Here is a 17,870-nt window from a genome sequence, read left to right as displayed (position 1 = left end):
AGAACCAAGAGAATGGAATTAAGGGTGAGAAGTAGTTGAAGGCATGGATACTGATAATATCAAGGTTGGGAAGTAATGAAGGCATGCATATCTATAGTAACAATAGAGGGCAAGGTTTAGGTAGAGATTTGGGCCTAATGATAATGTGAGGCTATAGTGTCCAGGGAAGGCCAGATCTAGTTGGAAGATTCAAGGACAGTTCAAGGGGGCTCCCAGAGACTGTATTCCAGATTCAAGGGGGTTCCCAGAGACTGTGCCCTCATCAGAACCAAGGAAACAATTTACATAATGACTGCAATAATGTGACAAGAGGGGGAAAAAGTTTTGAAAGTCATGAGAAATTCAGAGGATAGCATGTGTTGTCATACATGGGCAATGTATTGGTTTTGTTATCAGAATTTCTTATTTTTATTTCCTTTTATTAATATTTATTATTTAGGAAGTTACTGAGCTAGCTAAAACCTGTCCCATGCGATGTGAAAACTTACTTAAGGCCTCAAAAAATTCTCAGATAAGAAGCCAGAAGAAGCATCCCATTTGTCCCTGACTCCTTGGTTATCTTAAAGACATGTAAATCTCTCCTCTTAACCAGTCCCTTATGAACTTTGTAAATGTAGTTTAATCTACAACCTGATTTAGCTTATCCATACAGTCTATTTAACTAGGTTTGTTTCCTTAGGGGAATGGTGATTCTATTTAACAAAATTTGTTCAACTTTTATGACATTGAAGGAAGCAGGGGATTATGAATCTCTCTCTCTTTTTAAAACTTTTACAATCTAAAAGAATGTACAAGATTGCAATATGTAAAAGAATTATTTCTCTACTACTTTGACATAATTTTGTATATAGAATCCTGATTTTTGTTCATTTTTTTTTCCTGAGGCCTAAATCTGTGTTTAAGCATAATAAAACTTAGGTTTTTTGCATCGAAAATTTCTGCTTTGTGGAAGATCTATTTCCACAGTGATTACCTATCATATGAACTCAAAAAGATATAGCCACCATAAAAGTTTGATTTGCCTAATTCTACTTCATTGTAGTAAGGTGGAAGAGGAGGGAAAAAGTCATTGTAAAGTGATGGTTGTATAAAAAGCTACATCAATAAAAACTTATTTACAAAAATGTCTTGCCCTTTTGGAGCCATGTTTTAGTCACATATGATATCTTCCAAGTTTTAGTGATATATATGATATCAAATTTCTTTCCTCTTGTTAATATCTTATCAATCTTGCTTGTTCAAACTTTGTGCATTTGTAAGACCATATATTTTATTTTTGGCTTCTGGTATTTTGTCTCCTGTGAATTTCTCAGCATCTCTACTGTTATTCTTCAATATAAAATATAATTACTCTGTTATATCAAGCCTAGTGCATCTATGTAGGCAGTTGCCTCCCTTCTCTTTCCTTTTCAATTTTAAAACCTTCTTTGATTAGATCTGCAAAAATGCAGGCAAATAAATTATTATTGGTTTATTAGGTACACTCCATCCCTACTTGTGAGTACAAAAGCCCATCATGTCTATACTTTAAGCAGAAATCCAGATCTAGTTCTTAAACTGTTCACATCCTAAATCTGTCTTTCTTTCTGAAACTTTTTTCTTTGATAAGCAGCAATGATGAAAGCATCACCTGTGTTTCTTCAGTTTCTTGCCAAAGACTCTATTATAGTTGCCATGGCTTTCTAAATTCCTTTGTACACTGTCATTTGCATCCATGTGATTCATCAGAACTAGGTACAATCAGATTTAATAAGTTTCTGTCATGAACAAGGAAGCCTGTGAACCCTTTTATTGTTATTACCAGGTTGACAAATAGCTACCTCATTATCCCTCAGCAAAAGATCACCAATCATCATTCCTTTATTTTTCCTATGGTTCTCATTGTATGATCTCTTACTTGATAGCATTTGTACATCCACAAAAGCATTCACATGAGGCCAATCAGTTGCTTCTTTAGACTCCAGCTCTTTCCTCTTTAGTAAAAGACTCATATTTGTTAATTATATAGCCCTTGTAGATTTATTACCATGGAGACTTGATGGACCAGAAGTGTCTTCCTGTAGAAGACCAGGCATTACCCAGAGCTCCCTGTTTCTGTGGCATTTGATTTTGAGGGTGACCAGAGAAATGTCAGGCACATGAAGTCTAGAGAAGAGTATGTGTGTTCAGGGCACAGAATGAGAAGGGAGAATGAGCACTGCTCAGAAAAATCCAATTTGGCTGCCACCCATATTTACCAGCATCCATTCCTGCTTAGTAGAATATGTGGGGATGTAGGTTGAGAGGAGCAGAAGGCAGCAAAGAAAAAGCCAGACTAGAACTGAAGTGCTCAAGACACATGAGCAAAAAGAGGGCAGAGCAGAGGTGGTGAGCAGATATGGGTGCAAGTGAGAACAGGAAGAACTAGAAGACCTTGGGGGTTGGTGAAAGGTACAAACCCAGGTCCCAGTACCTGCCTTCCTGAAACACTAAGGCAGTAATAACAATGTAGATGATGATTGTCAAAATGCCTATGTAGTTCTGTAATACAAGGAAAATTAGGAACCCCTGAGTAACCCCTAGCTACTGACAAGCACCCACAGAAAGAATGGACTCAGATATCTTTGGCATTTAGCAAACCCCCTGGGACTCCATTGAAGAGGGTTTGGGGTGAGGGGTACTCGACACCCCAAAGTACCAACACACCGGGTCCTGCCAAAAGAATTCGACTCAAGCTTTCTCAGCCAAGGGAAAAGATAAAGTTTATTAAGAGTCAGCCAAATAGGCCTGCCCCAAGAGATTCCATCCCTTGCAAAGCCTGTAAGGAAGGTGGGCCAGATCAATCTGAGCTAGATTGGATCTGACCACCTTCACAGAGGCAAAACAAAGATTATATACACAAAGATTGTGGGAGGGATACTCCAGGGTGGGAAATAGCTGAAGGCTACATGGAAATGACAGACAATAGAGGGCTAAAGTAACAGAGCTAGGGTATAGATATTTTGATCAGGATTAAGGATGGGAAACAGGATTAAGGGTGGGAAACAGCTGGACAATAGAGGACTGGGCAAGGTAGGCATTTGGGCTTAATGGTTATAGCCTCAGGCCAAGGCTAGATCAAGTGGGGAAGATTCAAGGAGAGTTCAAGGGGTTCCCAGAGACTGTGCCCTACCACCATGACTCCACCAAGGAATGTCAATAGATAGGACCATCCCACTGAAGGATAACCTGGCAGACCCTTTCTAGCAGATATCCCTGGGGCTCCGTGACTCCACCAAGGAATGTAAATGAGATTATCCCACTAGTACTATAACCTGACTGAATCTTTTGATCAGCCAGGACCTTTGTTCCTGTTCCCCCCACCCTGTACCCCACATATCCTATATAAGCCAAGCTGTCACCCCAACACATTGCTATTGATTTGTGGTGCAGTACCCCAATGGCCTCCGGCTAATCAATTCTCCACTTAAAACTTATACTCTGTGGTGTGTCTCGCTCGCTTCTGGTACAACATTTTGGAGGCCCCAGCAAGATGAGGCGGTATTACGTGTTACCGCCCTGGAGACACACACAGAATTCTGGACCTCAACAGGGAGTCTCTGCCCCCCCCCATCTGATGAGGGCACAGTCTCTGGGAACCCCTTGAATCCTTGAACTCTCCTTGAATCTTCCCACTCGACCTGGCCTTGGCCTGAGGCTATAACCATTAAGCCCAAATGCCTACCTTGCCCAGTCCTCTATTGTCCAGCTGTTTCCCACCCTTAATCCTGTTTCCCGTCCTTAATCCTGATCAAAATATCTATACCCTAGATCCGCTACCCCAGCCCTTGATGGGTTGTCATTTCCATATAGCCTTCAGCTATTTCCCCCACCCGGGAGTCTGACCTCATCCTTAAGTCCCTCCCTAGACCCCTCTTCTGGTCACCCCAGACCACCCCTCAATCCCTCCCACAACCTTTGTGTATATAATCTCCATCTTGCCTCCATGAGGTTGGTCAGAACCAATCTAGCTCAGATTGGTCTGGCCCTCTTTCCTTACAGGTGTCGCAAGGGGTGGGATCTCTCGGGGCAGGCTTATTTGGCTAACTCTTAATAAACTTTATCCTTTCCCTTGGCTGAGAAAGCTTGAGTCGAATTCTTTCGGCAGGACCCGGCGTGTCGGTACTTTGGGGTGTGGAGCACCTCTCACCCCAAACCCTCATCAGATCCACCTTCTTTCACTTCAGAGGGCCAGCTCCTGGGGATTTGTTTTCTAGGACTCTTATGTGGAGTGATGGTCTCAGAGAATGGGCTCTTTGCTGACCTGTCCCTTTTCGGCCTATGGAGAATTCTGGTTTTCAGACCTCTAGAGGTAAGGTTTTTCTGGTTTGGTTTCTGGTTTGGGGCTAGCCATTTGGGTCTCTGTTATCATGATAAAACCTGACAAGGCTGTGGTACAGAGATAGGGGGGCTGGGATGCCACCCTTCTTATTGGGGTGTGGGAAGATTGGGGTGTTTTACTTGAAGAGGGGACCTGGTTTATTTTCTTTCCTCTGAGGGGACCTGCTTAGCCCCAGTTAACTCATGCCACTGGTTATCTGTTTTGTGTTGGGTGTGGGAAGATTGGGGTGTTTTCCTTGAAGAGGGAACCTGGTTTATTTTCTTTCCTCTGAGGGGACCTGCTTAGCCTTCAATTCGATCCACACCATGAATTTTGTTACATTTTGAGTTTGTCTCTGTTCGTGTGTCTATGTCAAAATTGTGAAACGTCGTTTAAAAAAAAAAATCTGAAACATAGGTGATGAGGGTTTGGGGTGAGAGGTGCTCGACACCCCAAAGTACCGACACACCGGGTCCTGCCGAAAGAATTCGACTCAAGCCTTCTCAGCCAAGGGAAGGGATAAAGTTTATTAAGAGTTAGCCAAATAAGCCTGCCCCGAGAGATCCCACCCCTTGCGACGCCTGTAAGGAAAAAGGGCCAGACCCATCTGAGCTAGATTGGTTCTGACCAACCTCATGGAGGCAAGATGGAGATTATATACACAAAGGTTGTGGGAGGGATTGAGGGGTGGTCTGGGGTGACCAGAAGAGGGGTCTAGGGAGGGACTTAAGGATGAGGTCAGACTCCCGGGTGGGGGAAATAGCTGAAGGCTATATGGAAATGACAACCCATCAAGGGCTGGGGTAGCGGATCTAGGGTATAGATATTTTGATCAGGATTAAGGACGGGAAACAGGATTAAGGGTGGGAAACAGCTGGACAATAGAGGACTGGGCAAGGTAGGCATTTGGGCTTAATGGTTATAGCCTCAGGCCAAGGCCAGTTCGAGTGGCAAGATTCAAGGAGAGTTCAAGGGTTCAAGGGGTTCCTAGAGACTGTGCCCTCATCATAGGCAGCCAGAGATATCAGGCTGCCGCTAGGGAAACAGACCCCTTTCCTTGTGGCTCCCGTTTGGCCAGAGTGGAACTGCGGCGGGAATGGGTTAAAATTTTGGCAAATTGTGGGTTTCAAATTGTTAAAAAGTTTGGAAATTGGTTAGTTGAATTTGGGAAGAAAGAACTCCTGAAACTGTAAATCCATTCCAGGAGCTCACTCTTGCTGAAAACACCTCCTCCCAACGAATGCCTTCTGGCTAAAACCTCCCTTAAAGTCTTCAGTGGAACTCTTGCATTTGTCTTAGTCCTGGATTCCCTTAGATTCAAGTACAAAAGAGGTTTTTGGGAGTGAGCAAGGGGGGGCAGTTTACTTGAATTACAATCATTGAGATCTTTTCCCTAGGGTTGCAGTGAAGGTTAGAGCAGTTAAATCAAACTCCTCTCCTCCCAGATCGGATTAGAAGAGAATGCAGGAGTACTATAGGAAAAACTTAAATCGCCCTCCCAACCAGGCCAAAGGAGGAGAGGGACAGAAATTCACAGACTGACAGTCAGTCCTGTGCCCCTGAGTACCTTTGTACCCCATCCTTGTGGTAAAGTTTAAAGGTAGAATTTGTGAAAGAGAGAGATAGAAAACCTGTATAAGGAATTTAGGGGGGTTGTAGAATAGCAGCTTGAGACTACCTGTCTAGTCAGGAGTCCATGTGCTCCTGGCCTCACCCTTCCCCCACCCTCCACATTGAAAGGTTATCAGAGCTGAAGCTAAAAGGAAACTTGTAAAGAAATAGGGCTCCTTAGTTAGTGCTTGGAAGGGTAGGCTCCTTGCCCTCAAGGGGCTGCCAGGCCCCACCTAGGGAGGGGCCCTTAGAAAACTAAAAGGGATTTTTTTCCTGCTCTTAAGGACCTTATCTTCCTTGGGAGTTCAGAAAAAAAAATCCTTTTAGGCATTTTTGTATAAGATGAAGCTTGGAAAAAGTGGGTGCAAAATTAAGTTTCTCTTTCTTTCATAAATCTATTCATGGCCAGGCAAAAGTTCCTATACCTGGGCCAGAGGTAGTGGTGCTGAAGAATATACAGCTAAATAAAGTGTATTTGGGATGTTAATGTATTAATATATGTGATACATGTATTTATATATTAATGCATTAATATATAACATCAGAAGTCATAAGACCAACAATTTCTATATTGTATCTGGAAATGCAATTGATGTCATCTGAAATTTATTGTTTCTGTATTTCTAAAATTATACTGTATTTTAGTCTGAGTTTGATATATATGAATTGGATGCTTTTAAATGATGTGACAAAAAGTTGGTAATTTTAAACTGTCATTTGGTTTAGAAATGTATCTACCCAGCCTAAAATGAGTAGTTCAAATTTTACATACATAATAATGTTTAGGGCATCGTTACATTTCTATAATATAAAAATATTTTGTTAGAGGTGCATTAGGTTAAGAAGTTGGACAATTGCTATAACCTAAAAATTTATCACCTCCAAGTTTTGTCTGGAAGTTCAGTTGAAATTGTTCTTGTTATAAATCAACTATTTTGTTAAAATGTGGTTTTATAAACAGTAACCTTTTTCTTTTTCAATGCAGAGAGTATTGGGCCTTAGAAATTAAAATGTTACCACTAGGGGTTATGTATCAGATTTGATTTGCTTATCCAACTCAGTTATGATCACTAGATTGGTAATTAATTGGAATCTGTTTCAAGTTTTAAATACATGATAATTGCTTGTGGTGTACTTATTTCTAAATTTGTTATTATATACAAATTGGTTAACATCGCATTACCTGTGCTGTTAGAGAATAATTTCTCTTATAATCTGGATGTTGTTAGATTAAGAATTGTACTTATTTAAGAAATTGAGGTTGTTAACTGAACCGAGGATGTTTAGATATTCAATCTTGTGAAAGTTTTCAGAGTAGAGGGATTCCTATAGACAAAGCTTTTAAAAGTCCTGGTAAACTTTATCATTGTAATAAAAGCTAATTTAATTGGGTCCATTACAACATCTTTTTGACTAAAGGATTTTGTGATATCTAGAAATTCTGTAATAACAAAGAATTAAGTTGTTATAATACCTTGAAAAATATAGGGGTATGATTTTCAAGCCTGTATCATCTAAAGATGTATTTATGTATGTTAATCTGGAGGTTTATGGACTAATTTGTGAATGAATCCAAATGTTTAAAGGTTATTTTGCTTTAAGAAGGGAAAATACTTTTGAAAAATGTTCTGTAAAATCTTTTTGTATAATTTTATTTTTTTATTTTTTTTGTTTTGTATAATTTTAGAAGGCCTGCTGAATTTCCACCTGTAAGCCAATTGGTTGCAGTTCAAACCTATTGTGAGTTCTCGGAGTTTCTGGGTGAGAACCTTATTAGAATTATTAGAATTGTGATAAGCAGGGACTAGAGTGAGCTCCGTACCCGAGTCCCTCCAAAAAACTATAAAAAATGGCTCTGAACCAATTCTAGAATGGCAGAACCCATAGAACAGCAGAGGGAAGCGGGGCTCCAGCCCAGGACAGCCTGGATGGTCTCTGGGTGAGGTTTATTCCACGCAGAGCTGGGAGCTGGGAGCTGGGAACTGGGAACGGAGTGGAGCAGAGCCCAGCCTGAGTGGCATGGACCATCCAGACCAGAAGCCGGGCGGAGGGGGCCCTAGCGCCCTGAATATGTGAGCTTCGGCAGTTACCAGACCCCTCGACCCACAAATACCAAAGACTGGGAGTGGAAGGAGTTAGCAGTTCGGCTTCCACCCCCGGGGGCAGCGGAGGTGGGGCAGCTACAGCTGTTGTTACTTCCAGCTCCAGGCCCACCTGGTGGGAGGAATTAAGTGGCGGATCAGAGCAGGAGTGCAACAGCCTGCTGAAGATCTAAGCCCAGTCTGGACTGGGGGTTCTTGGGGAAGGAGTAGTGCGGGTCTGACAGAGCTGGCACCTCCCCCCCCCAAACGTGGAACATAGAACTCGTTAGTCTACAAGCAGTCATACCCCACTGAAAAACTCAAGGGTCAAGTTAGTAGGTTGGGAATATGGCCAGGCAGCGAAAACGCGCCCAGATTCAGTCTCAGACTTTGGATTCTTTCTTTGGTGACAAAGAAGACCAAAACATACAGCCTAAAGAAGACAACAAAGTCATAGAGCCTACAACAAAAGCCTCCAAGAAAAACATGAACTGGCCCCAGGCCATAGAAGAACTCAAAAAGGATTTGGAAAAGCAAGTTAGAGAAGTAGAGGAAAAATTGGGAAGAGAAATGAGAAGGATGCGAGAAAACCATGAAAAACAAGTCAATGACTTGCTAAAGGAGACCCCAAAAAAATACTGAAAAATACACTGAAGAAAACAACACCTTGAAAAACAGACTAACTCAAATGGCAAAAGAGCTCCAAAAAGCCAATGAGGAGAAGAATGCCTTGAAAGGCAGAATTAGCCAAATGGAAAAAATAGAAATTGAAAGAATCCATCGATCGCCTCCTCAAATAGATCCCAAAAAGAAAACTCCTAGGAATATTGTCGCCAAATTCCAGAGCTCCCAGATCAAGGAGAAAATACTGCAAGCAGCCAGAAAGAAACAATTTGAGTATTGTGGAAACCCAATCAGAATAACCCAAGATCTGGCAGCTTCTACATTAAGAGATCGAAGGGCTTGGAATACAATATTCCGGAGATCAGTGGAGCTAGGATTAAAACCTAGAATCACCTACCCAGCAAAACTGAGTATCATGTTCCAAGGCAAAATATGGATTTTCAATAAAATAGAGGACTTTCAAGCTTTCTCAGTGAAAAGACCAGAACTGAATGGAAAATTTGACTTTCAAACACAAGAATCAAGAGAAGCATGAAAAGGTAATCAAGAAACAGAAATTGCAAGGGACTTACTAGAGTTGAACTGTTTTGTTTACATTCCTACATGGAAAGATGATGTGTATGATTCATGAGACCTCAGTATTAGGGTAGTTGAAGGGAATATGCATATATATATATATATATATATGTTTATGTATATATATAAGTGAATGTGTATGTATGTATATATCTATGTGTGTATGTATGTGTATATATATATGTGTTTATGTGTGTGTGTGTATATATATATATGCATATATATATATATATATATATATATATATATATGTAAAAGAGAGAGAGCAGACACACGTTGAGTTGAAGATGAAGGGAAGATATCTAAAAGAAATAAAATGAAATTAAGGGATGAGAGAGCAACATACTGAGAGAGGGAGATAGGGAAAGATAGAATGGGGTGGATTATCTCGCATAAAGGTGGCAAGAGGAAGCAGTTCTGTGGGAGGAGGGGAGAGGGCAGGTAAGGGGGGAATGAGTGAACCTTGCTCTCATCAGATTTGGCCTGAGGGGGAATACCATACATACTCAGTTGGGTATCTTACCCCACAGGAAAGAAGAGGGAGGAAGATAAAAAAAATAAAAGGGGGGGGATGATGGAGGGGAGGGCAGATGGGGGTGGAGGTAATCAAAACAAACACTTTGGAAAGGGGTCAGGGTCAAGGGAGAAAATTCAATAAAGCGGGATGGGTTGGGAAGGAGCAAAATGTAGTTAGCCTTTCACAACATGAATATTGTGGAAGGGTTATACATAATGATACATGTGTGGCCTAGGTTGAATTGCTCAACTTCTTAGGGAGGGTGGGTGGGAAGGGAAGAGGGGAGATAATTTGGAACTCAAAGTTTTAAAATCAGATGTTCAAAAACAAAAAAAGTTTTTGCATGCAACTAAAAAATAAGATACACAGGCAATGGGGCATAGAAATTTATCTTGCCCTACAAGAAAGGAAGGGAAAAGGGGATGAGAGGGGAGGGGGCTGATAGAGGGGAGGGCTGACTGGGGAACAGGGCAACCAGAATATAAGCCATCTTGGAGTGGGGGGAAGGGTAGAAATGGGGAGAAAATTTGTAATTCAAACTGTTGTGAAAATCAATGCTGAAAACCAAATATGTTAAATAAATAAATTTAAATTTTAAAAAAAAAGAATTATTAGAATTAATGCTTATTGATAGAAGCCTTGAGAGGGAGATTGAAAGCCCATTCAATGTCTTATTCAAGTTTTTTTTTTTGAGTGAGAAGGTTTGAAAGGACAGTCTGAATTCCTTACTCCTCCCCGCCCTTAGTTTAGATAAGAAGAAAAGAATTTCACCTTAGCCCACCTGTCAGAAGGGAAGGAAAGGGGAGGGGCAGCAATAAGAGGACAGTAGGGGTCAAGAAGCCTCCAACCTGGCTTCTTAAATAAACTGATAAGATTAGACTAAGACTTGAGATGGGTTTGGCCTGGTAGTTTAATTAGTGAAGTCTGCCATCTGATGGAGAAGAACCCACCCTCAGGGGGAGATGGGATGGCAGATCTTTTTAATAAGTGTTCCCTTTTTTAGAATGAGTTATCACGAAAAACAAATCCCCTTTTTGTGTGTTAAGAAGCTGGAATGGGATTCCAGTATACACAGTTATGACAATGAAAGTACTAGCTTATGAATTGTTTTGTCTTATGGTTGAAATGTAAAGGAAGACTGAGTACTGGGTTTGAAAGATTTGGAAAGGTAAATCAAGGTTGAGGGAAAATAGGAAAGGCAGATAAGAAAGTTTGGGGACAAATGGGGGTTATCTAAGCCTCTCTTGTCCCAAGAATGATAGTTTCAGATGGTCAAAGTAAGTTGGAGATGAGTGTGAGGAAGTATAGTTTCAGATGGTCAAAGTAATTTGGAGATGAGTGTGAGGGAGTATTTAGAAGATGGAAAAGTTATGTAGCTTGATTTGATAATTATTAGCTCAATAAAATTTGGGCAGTCTTATCTGAAAGATATTTATTTGCTATTTAAGATTTTATGGGACTACAATTTAATATTGTCTTAAGCTCTGATTACAGGACTAGGTCACATGAAGCCAGTAATGGCATGGCAGGCATTGCAAGCTGAGAACTTGAAAGGTCTGTGCCTGTGAAGAGGTAAAAGGGTGAGAGGTGCTGGACACCCCAAAATATTGACACACCGGGTCCTGCTGAAAGAATTTGACTCAAGCCTTCTCAGTTAAGGGAAAAGACAAAGTTTATTAGGGATTCACCACAATGGGCTGTCTTAAGAAATCCCCCCTCTTTGTGAAGCCTGTTTCCACGAGCGGGCCAGATTCAACCTACTGAATTAGATTGAATCTGAGCCCCTTCATGGAGGCAAGATGGAGATTATATACACAAAGATTGTAGGAGGGATTGAGGGGTGGTCTGGGGTGACTAGAGGAGGGGTTTAGGGAGGGTCTTGAGGGGAAGTCTAAGGAGGATAAGGTGGGGTCAGAGTCTAGGAACCAAGAGAATGGGACTAAGGGCAGGAAGTTCCTGAAGGAATATCAATAGTATCAAGGTTGGGAAGTAACTGAAGGCATGCATGTCTAAAGTAACAATAGAGGGAGATATTTGGGCCTAATGATAATGCGAGGCTTGTGGCCTTAGGGGAAAGCCAGATATATTTGGAAGATTCAAGGACAGTTCAAGGGGGCTCCCAGAGACTGTATTCCAGATTCAAGGGGGTTCCCAGAGACTGTGCCCTCATCATTCCCCCCTCAAACAAATAGGACCCAAATTCTTTTGGGGTCAAGGACGAAGATCTCAGCTTCTGAAACTGCTTCCTGCTGGCAAGGGGTGTAGAGCTGGCTTGATGGGTCCAGTTCAAGGGGTACACAGTCATCTGGAAGTTGATGGCTTGGAGCCTGGAGGAGACAAACCTGGCAAAGAGGTTAAGCAAACAACAGAACAGACAGTACAGGAGTACAGAGAAAGGACAATATCCATGGTGGGAATTAAAGATGACTATTTCATAACTAGCTCTCCTAATCACTTGTTCTGTGTACCACACTGCTTCAGGGTTCAGGAGTGTGTAGCACATCCAAATTAGGTCAGGAGTGTCTAAGAGCAAGTCCTCAATTGGAGTGGCTGTAGCAGCCAGAGTATCTAATTGTTTTAGAAAACAGCAGTCAGATCCTAAGGACTGGATTAGGATTCCCAAAGCCTGTCCTCTCCTTTCATCAGCAGAGTGAGTGAAAGGTTTTTCTAGATTAGGTAAAGCTAATGCTGGAGTGGTGGTCAGTTTAGTTTTCAAAGTCCCAAAAGCTTGTGCTGGGTAGGGGCCCCACTCTAGAGGGAGTGAGTCAGGGCCTTGAGTGCCAATTAATGGTTGCAGTCCCTCCCAAGCCTTGGGCTTAATTGGATATTGAAGGCTATGGAGGGGAACTATGGCTGGGGTGGGCAGAAGTAGCTTGCCCAGGAATTCCCTCATCCCAAATAATTGGCTCAACCTTCTCCCACACCTCTGAGAAAACATGGGGAGGTCTGGTAAACAGAGGGAAAAGGGAGTTATGAGGTTTAACTAGAGAAAATTTGCTTCCCAATTTCACCATCAGGTCCCTTCCCAAGGGGACAGGGTCAGAGAAGGAGTGTTCAGACAACAGATCCTTGATGCCCATGACCTGATGGATCGAGGGGCATGTGGGGCCAGAGCAATTAGTTAAAACAAGAGAACATAGCCGGATAAAGTGGGTAACCTTACCTTCTGCCTCGATTTTGCCCAGGGCTCGGTGAGAGAGGTGGAGAAAGTGGGAGCACAGCCAAGCCCCAGGCTTTCCCCTCCTTCGGAGTCTTGAGAAGACTGGAGGACAGGGTGCTGGGAGGAGGCTCTACCACTTTTCCAGCCTCGGGTACACCTCCAATGTCCCTCCTGGTTACATGCTGGGCATGGTCCTGGAGGTGTGGATCCTGGAGGCTTCTTCCAGGGGGGCGCCCTAGAGAGGGCACTCCTTAGACCAGTGACCCACCTTGTGGCATCGAAAGCAGGTTTCCCCACTGCCCAAGCCAATGGGCTTCCAAGGGGGCTCCCTGGAGGGGTGCTCCTCGGGTCTTTTCCTGGCCATGGCAACAGCCAAGAATTGAGCGTGTTCTCTGTCTCTAGCTCTTTCCCTGCGTTTTCTTTCCTCTGCTGCAACCAGGTCTCTACTGTTGAAGACTCCAAAGGCCGTCTCCAGAAATTGGGCCTGAGGTGTTTGGGGTCCCATTGCCAATTTCTGCAGTTTCCTCCTAATATCTGGGCAGACTGATTAATGAAATACATGTTAAGTATTGCCGCCCCTTCAATAGGATCAGGATCCAAATTTGTATACTTCTTAATAGCTTCTACTAGCCGGGCCTGGAAAAGAGCAGGGTTTTCCTTTTCTCCCTGAGTAACTTCCCTAATTTTTTGAAAATTTATTTGCTTTTGAAATGCAGTTCTTAGGCCTTCTATCAGGCAAATTATCATATGGTCTCTCTTTTCTCCATCCTCACTCCTTTGATAATTCCATCCTGGATCACTAGTGGGAGCAGCAGCTGTACCTGGGGGATATTTTATGGGGTTATTGCTAGCCAAACAATCCCGAAATTTTTGGGCATGTTCCCAGATTCTCCTCTTCTCCTCAGTGGTAGGTACTGCCATGGGGGCAGGGCCTGAGGCTGGAACCTGAGTAGGGGTTGCCTCGGGGGTAGGGCCCATGGTGGTAGATACTGCAGGGCCTGAAATAGGGGCAGGCTGTGAGGCCAGAACCTGAGTAGGGGTCCCTTCAGGGGAAGGGGCCACAGATGGAGGCACCGCAACAAGACCGTTGGCTGGGACCTGAGCAGGGGTTGCCAAGGGGGCAGGGGCCATGGGAGGAGATGCAGGGTAGGAGACTCGGACTGTGAAGGAGGCAGGAAAAGAGGAGGGTTGCCCTACAGGAAACCAAGAGAAAGAGGAGATGGCTGTGGAAGGGGGAGCACAGGAAACATAGGTGCTCTGAGGAGGTTGGGGAGCAGGAGGAGGGGCTGGGGCTGAAGCCCTGGGGGCCATAAGGAGGGGGTTACCCAAAATGTCCTGTTGACCCCCATTGCCCCTTTGTGGGGGGGCTCTAACTATGAGCATCTTACAATCTTTTCTGAGAATGGAGTTCCGAGAGAGCTCCATGAAGGTCATTATGTGAGGAATTTCTGTCCATTTTCTTTCTCGCTGACAATATAATTTTAACTGTAAAAGAGTATTATATTGTAAAGTTCCAAAATAAGGCCACTCTTCATGGTCTTCTAGGCGATATTGTGGCCAAGCAGTATTGCAAAGGAATATCAGCTTTTTCTTTTTGAGTTCTTTAGAGAACTTAAATTTTTTCCAATTTTGTAAAAGACAGCCTAAGGGCGAATTTTTGGGAATCGAGGAGGTTTGACCCATTGTGAGCACAGGGGCTGGAAATCCCTTCCTCTGCAAGGAGGATCTGGGAGTAAGCCTCAAAAAGGAACAAAGCAAGACAGGAAAAAAACAAACACAAAAAGGTACCTGAGATTTTCCCATTCCCTAGCGCTGGGAGAATTGAGAAAATTGGGGCACACTTCCGGATAGGGCGTCTGTCCTTGTCCTCTATGCTTCAGAAGGTGTGCCCAGGTCCATGGCCTCAAACATAAACCACTGGACCAAGAACCTGAGAGCATCAGGCTGAGTCCAAGACGGCGAACAACTGTCTGACCTACTGGGGACCTGGGGAATCAGGCCCGAAAACACCTTCAAAATGCTTGGAGAGCGAGAAAGGGTTTGGGTTAGGGAGAGGCTTACCTTCCAGTCTTGGCTGGAGAAGAACTTGAGATTAGCAGTCGTTCCCGGCCAACGCACCATATATGAAGAGGAAAAAGGTTGAGAGGTGCTGGACACCCCAAAATATTGACACGCCGGGTCCTGCTGAAAGAATTCGACTCAAGCCTTCTCAGTTAAGGGAAAAGACAAAGTTTATTAGGGATTCACCACAATGGGCTGTCTTAAGAAATCCCCTCTCTTTGTGATGCCTCTTTCCACAAGCGGGCCAGATTCAACCTACTGAATTAGATTGAATCTGAGCCCCTTCATGGAGGCAAGATGGAGATTATATACACAAAGATTGTAGGAGGGATTGAGGGGTGGTCTGGGGTGACTAGAGGAGGGGTTTAGGGAGGGTCTTGAGGGGAAGTCTAAGGAGGATAAGGTGGGATCAGAGTCTAGGAACCAAGAGAATGGGACTAAGGGCAGGAAGTTCCTGAAGGAATATCAATAGTATCAAGGTTGGGAAGTAACTGAAGGCATGCATATCTATAGTAACAACAGAAGGCAAGGTTTAGGTAGAGATTTGGGCCTAATGATAATGCGAGGCTTGTGGCCTTAGGAGAAGGCCAGATCTATTTGGAAGATTCAAGGACAGTTCAAGGGGGTTCCCAGAGACTGTGCCCTCATCACCTGGGAAAAGTCTTGAAGACAACCTTGGACACCGCCTAGGTAGGATCTTCCTGACTTTATTTCCCAGCTCTGCTATTTCCTTTCTGAAAAGGAAAGTCCCCACCTCGTTACACCTAAGCCCTGCTTTCAGCACCTGGTGACTATAAGATTGGCTATCAGATATGACTCATGCCTGGAATCAAACAGAGCTAAGGAAGTTCTTTCCTTCTGTTAAGATATAGTCCCTTGTTTCTTTCATAGCAAATTTAAATTATCAAGAAGTTTTGTAAGCACTATGCTAAATCTGTTAGGTAATAGATAGATGAATATTGAAATATCTCTGAGTTATTATAATAGGATGATACAGGTATGAATAGCTTACAATTTTAACTTATGTTCATGACCAAATAAAACATTGAAATAATATAGGGATAACATCCTCCAGAAGGGGAAAATGATTAGGCAAAGCAAATAAGGCAAAGATGTAATGTGGTCAATGTCTAATAAAAGGAAGGGATAGCGAATTTTGAAAAAGGCAATCGGATCAGATTGATTCCCCTAAGAATTATGTATAGATGTGTATGATTGGCTCTAAAAATTTATCAATTCTGGAAATTTGAGCTGATAAGTGTGTTTTGGTAATAAGATCTTAAAATTGGATGCTAGCACAAGAAAATTGTATAAGATAATGGTACAAGTAAAAATATATCCCCTTTGTAAAGTATCTGTAAGTTATAGTAAGTTAAAATTGTCTGAGAATTTCTAGATCTGAACCAGAGAAGCAGAACTCTGTTTTACTATCAAGGGACCAGATAACTATAATCAGGCATCTGGGATTTTAAAATACTGCTTTAAATGAACATTGTGACTATAATTTAAAGTTACATTTTATACAAAATGTGCAATTAATTGCTGGAATTGAATCAGAAACATTTTTAGCTTTGTTAAGAACGGTTTGTGGACTATTTGTAAATGCCATCAAACAGACATGGCATGGCTAAAAGTTTATGATGTTATATATGATTGTCAATAATGATTGCATTACTTTGTATGGTTCAGGTTTAAGTTTTCTTGTTATCCAATTTATGAATGTAAAACATGTGACATGCAAATCTCCCCCTCTATTGTAAGTCATCTAAGTAATTGGTCTGTATCTGACCCAACGTAATTGTGCAGTTTGTGAATTATGGGAAGAAAAAAAAACCTTTATTGTAATTGTTTGGACTCAGCCCTGTGTGGCTGGGACCTATGTTGTGTTTATTTTCTTAATCATCAAATTACATGTGTTCTGGGAACCCCGTGTGAGGAGTGGACATCTGGGCCTATAGGAGACCTTGCCCTGCAGTTCCAAGAGCCTGAGAGGGACAGCACCAGATGTGGATGGCTTTCTCACGGGATCCGGAACCAGAACCTGAGCAAAGACCTGGTTTTTACCCTTCTGCGTCCTTGTGTTCCCAAGACTGTTTTTCCTGAATTTTTATTATGTTCCCTCTGCTTACTTACAATTAGTTTACAATTTCTGCCCATCCCTGGGGATGTCCAAATACAGAAAAGGGAAAACCTAACTCCACCTAAATAGGGATTTTAGAACTTCACCCTGTAGAAGATAGTTTTTTCCATACCTTTAATTGGTCTTTAGGCAAAACTTTCAGTTTGCCTTTGACCAAAAGGGGGAAATCTGGAACATTTTATACCATTTTTTTAAATTTCTGGAGTGCAGTACCCAGGGAGGCTCCTTGGACTCTCCTTGAGTCTTCCAACTAGGTCTGGCCTTCCCCTGGGGCCAGTGACCTAGCATTCCTTTTATTGTCACCCCTGCTTAGCGTTTTGGTTGGCCTCCTAATTTTATTGCTATGCCCCATCAGGTCGTTCCTTTTTTTTCAAGGATTTGAAACCCCCAATGAAAAAAAGTGGGGAATGTAATAGAAGGAAAATTAGGAACTCCTGAGTAACCCCTAGCTACTGACAAGCACCCTCAGAAAGAATGGACTCAGATATCTTTGGCATTTAGCAAACCCCCTGGAACTCCATGACTCTACCAAGGAATGTCAATAGATAGGACCATCCCACTGAAGGATAACCTGGCAGACCCTTTCTAGCAGATATCCCTGGGGCTCCGTGACTCCACCAAGGAATGTAAATGAGATTATCCCCCTAGTACTATAACCTGACTGAATCTTTTGATCAGCCAGGACCTTTGTTCCTGTTCCCCCGCCCTGTATCCCCACATATCCTATATAAGCCAAGCTGTCACCCCAACACATTGCCATT

Source organism: Trichosurus vulpecula, chromosome 2, assembly GCF_011100635.1.
Source record: "Trichosurus vulpecula isolate mTriVul1 chromosome 2, mTriVul1.pri, whole genome shotgun sequence".
NCBI lineage: Eukaryota > Metazoa > Chordata > Mammalia > Diprotodontia > Phalangeridae > Trichosurus > Trichosurus vulpecula.
Note: the sequence above shows the minus strand (reverse complement) of the source record.